Source organism: Chlamydotis macqueenii, chromosome 11 (assembly GCF_036417535.1).
Source record: "Chlamydotis macqueenii isolate bChlMac1 chromosome 11, bChlMac1.mat, whole genome shotgun sequence".
Taxonomy (NCBI): domain Eukaryota; kingdom Metazoa; phylum Chordata; class Aves; order Otidiformes; family Otididae; genus Chlamydotis; species Chlamydotis macqueenii.
In genome coordinates this window covers 22,061,810-22,065,510 of record NC_141566.1, presented here as the reverse complement: position 1 = coordinate 22,065,510, position 3,701 = coordinate 22,061,810, and the positions used below count along the sequence as shown (strand labels likewise).

Here is a 3,701-nt window from a genome sequence, read left to right as displayed (position 1 = left end):
AGTGTCCGAGGTGGGAGCCAGGCAGCTCTGATCCACCGCAGTGCCCGGCCCGTACAGCGCAAACTGAGCCAAAGCTCTTGGATTTCCACAGTGCGGATCATGGGCTTCTCCCTGTCATTTTTTCCTTTTTTCCTTTTTTCCTTTTTTCCTTTTTTCCTTTTTTCCTTTTTTCCTTTTTTCCTTTTTTCCTTTTTTTCCTTTTTTCCTTTTTTCTTTTTTCTTTTTTTTTCTTTTTTCTTTTTTTCTTTCTTCCTTTTTTCCTTTTTTCTTTTTTGCTTTCCTTTCCTCTCCTCTCTTCCCTTTTAAAATTTTCTTTCTTCTCTTTTTTCTCTCATTTTTTCTTCTCTTCTCTTCCCCACCAGAAGTGCCTTGGTAGTTTCTTCCCCAGGCTCTGTGCCCCGTGTGCCTCGCGCCCCGCGGTTCGCAGGCTGGACTGCTGCACAGGTGATGTCCCGCTGTCCCTGCCTGCGATCCCAGAGCCGCTTGTGCTGGCTCTGTTCCCTTGCCTTACGAGGCTGCTTTGTTGGCCGGGCTGCTATTTGCATAATGGTGCCCATAACCACTTGCGGAGGAAATAATTTCCTTTCGCTGGGACTGGGGACCTTTCATTGCGTTTATTTATGCACGTACATTCCTGAAAGCCCTGCGCTGACAGATGCTGGAAGCGGCCGCCCCCTCGCAGTGCAATCAGACACCCCTCCGCCCCGGCCTTGCCGCTTCCTTTTAACAGTCTTTATTTTTTTGTTTTCCCAGCAGAAAACAAGGATTGCTGTTTGAATGGCGGTGCTTTTGCAGTCGCCGGTCGTTGGGTCCCAGCCATCTGTTAACGCGCTCAGGGTTATCCAGGGGCTGACTCCTGCTTGCTGTCGCTCTCATCCCCTCTCTCTGCAAATCCCGCTCTTCCCCATTTCACACTTCCTTGGAAGGAGATCCGTGCCGTGGTACGTTTGACGCCCAGGGAAGCGTTAGTCATTGCTTACCAGTTGCTAGGTGACTGTGCATCCTGCTGCGGCCACACTCGGCCATGTGCGACCCAGAGATGCCACCCCTCCCGCCAGTCCCCTGCCCCGGGCAGCGGGGCTCTGCTCAGGGAAAAGGGGCTCTTACCTGTCACCAGCCTCTTCCCAAATCGTTGCTCCAATATCCTGGTTTTGTGGCTAAATAAATACGGATGTGTAAATAAAGCCCTGAGGCAGCAGAAGGAACCGCTTGCTCCAGGAATGAACAGTCAGAGGGAGCAAAAAACGGAGAGGAAGGGGAGAGGGGAAGAAGACAGATGAAGAGGCATGAGAGGAGTGGACCCAGCAAGGGACCCATCCCACCCCATCCCACCCCATCCCACTCCATCCCATCCCACTCCATCCGATCCCATCCCACCCCATCCCTGCTGCCCCACCAGCCGTTCCCCCCTGAGCTGCCAGCCCAGGAGGGCGCAGAGCCGGGGACCAAGGCCAAGTCGTGCCCGCGCTGGTGCCCCCCTGGCTCTGCCAGGAGCCCGGCTGCCTGGGTGCGGGGCTGAGGGCGGGCGAAGGGTTGCTCTCTCCAGATGTGGTTTTGATTAGAAATTTTTGGATTAAAAATCAGCAAGGAAAGCACAAAACGGTTTCATTGACATCACTCTACGCTTCCTGTAAATGTTTCTGTTTTGATTAATCAACATTCCACATGAAAATAATCTCCTTTCCCCCTCTAAAAGCCCCCAATTAGAGCTGTTCAGGATTGCCCTCGCCACAGCGCGGGGCGGTGGGTTCAGCCTCCCAACGGAAGGTGCGAGCGTCAGCACATGGCTTTTCTCCAGCGAAACACAACCCTGCGGCATCCCCGGCCGCAGCGGTCGACGCCTCGGATCTGCCCCGGGCGTGGGGGAGCCGGGGCGGCCGCAGTGCTGGGAGCAGAGACCCGATGCCGGTGGGTTTTGCTTTTCTGTGCAAAGGCAAGGTGCGACGGGCAGTCCCAGCAAGGGGAATTCGGGGAGATGCCCCGCGGCCGCTTTTGGCTGCATCCAGCTCGGCCAGCACCCGGTCACCCCCGACGCCCTCCGTGTGCGGCACCGGGCTGGCCATGGCAGCTCTCGGAGGAAATCTCCAGCCCTTCTCACTCCACTTAAGAGACTCAAATCCTGTTTAATGAATGATCATTAACTGGGGACATTTCAGATGAGAAAATTGTTTTAGGAACGAGCAATTAAATCCTAATGCTTAGATCACGTAACTCATTTCTAATTAAACTCACTGTAAATTATAGCAACGGTATTTATTTTTAATGAGAAATAAAACTGAGAAGAAATTGCGGCCCTTCAAAAACATGAAATGAGCGGGGAGGAGGTCGAGAGGGAGCGGGTGACGGAGGGGAAAGGAGCAGAGAACAGTGAGAGAGTTCAAAACCGGGCAGAAAAATGCTATGAAAGGCCTCGCCGCCAGACCGAGCGTCAGCCCAGCAGCCGTCTCCATTCCTGCTCCGTGCCTGAGCACCTCCTGGCAACAGCTATTTATATTTCTGACCTTTCCCGAAGGTGGGCAAACCTCAGGAGCCGTGGCTCTTCGGAGCTTTGCCACTGGGAAGTGAGCTCTCTTCCCTCTCTCTCCGGATACAGCTGCAGCATGACAAGGAAAAATGGTGCCCATATGGAGACATGAATGATCAGAGGTTCAAAGCAGGCACAGAGGGATCGGCTGCTCTCCGAGCCTATATTAATCCCATCCATCACGGCGCGGCTCTGGGCAGCGGCAGGGGAGCCCAGCAGTGGGACGGGGAAGGATGCCGAGGGGATGGAGCGGGATGCAACGCCTCAGGCTGGGGTCTGATGGAAGCTGGGCAAAGAATTTTGGGGGGTGCCTGGGCTGCGGGTGGAGGATTGTCCTCTCCTGGACTCAGAAGTCTCCAGGGGCTTCTCGCCTCCCGTGCTGTGGGACCTCCTGTATGGAGGAGGAGGAGGGGAAGTACCGGCATCTGAGCCTCTGTGGCAGGTGGAACCCTCAATTAACTGCATCATTAGGGCAGACAAAATACATTCCCAGTGGCTCCTGCAAACTGAGTGAGGGCGCGTAGCTGCATAATAAACGTCCACGTGCGAGCGTGCGTCTGCTGCTAGCTCAGGTAAATAATCCCTTCCTGCCCAGCACGCCAACGCCCTCCGGGCCGACCGCACAGCGCCGTCGCAACCACGCTCTGCTGGCATCTGTCACCCCAGGACCTCAAAGCGCTCTACAAACAGCAATTAATTCGAATCACTACCTTTCCGGTATCTCATTTATCCTTAATTTTCAGATGGGGAAACCGAGGTCCGGGGCCGAGGTCTGACTCACCCACTGGCTCCTGCAGGAACAGGGGCAGAGCTCAAGCTGCTGCGCTGGGCTGGGTGACCCTGCCATCCTCCGGCAACCTCCGCTCAGGCTCCCAAACCTCCCCGGGCACGCCGACAGCACCCTACGGCACCGTGCTGCGGTGTACGAGCCATACCCAGGGACAGCCCCGCCGCTCGGGCCAGGAGTTTATTTTTAGTGGAAAACACGCTGGCATGCATCCCAAAGCTTAACCCTGCAAAGTCAAGTTCACGCCAAGCCTGCTTGGAGATTCATAAAAGTTTAACGTTTTTCAGCAATGTTTCCGCTCTCTCAGCATCCTAAGAGCTCACCACGCCGTGCCTTGCGAAGGCGAGGGGCGCAGGGCGGAGCGCATCGCCAGGACCGCGCCGAAAACTG

At 55.3% G+C, this 3,701-nt stretch overlaps 1 long non-coding RNA gene across 3 annotated transcripts; it reads right to left on the bottom strand.

Moving 5' to 3' along the window:
* Positions 1-717: 717 nt before the first annotated feature.
* On the bottom strand, positions 718-3,406 carry LOC147599431 (uncharacterized). Of its 3 annotated transcripts, XR_015259750.1 has the most exons (3): positions 3,306-3,406; positions 1,108-1,212; positions 718-918 (listed from the first exon to the last, which is right to left on the bottom strand). It is a non-coding gene; the product is annotated as an uncharacterized LOC147599431 (long non-coding RNA). The 3 variants fall into 3 exon arrangements; XR_015259749.1 differs by having other exon boundaries at positions 718-1,212; XR_015259751.1 differs by having other exon boundaries at positions 718-1,208; positions 3,306-3,378.
* Positions 3,407-3,701: the final 295 nt, after the last annotated feature.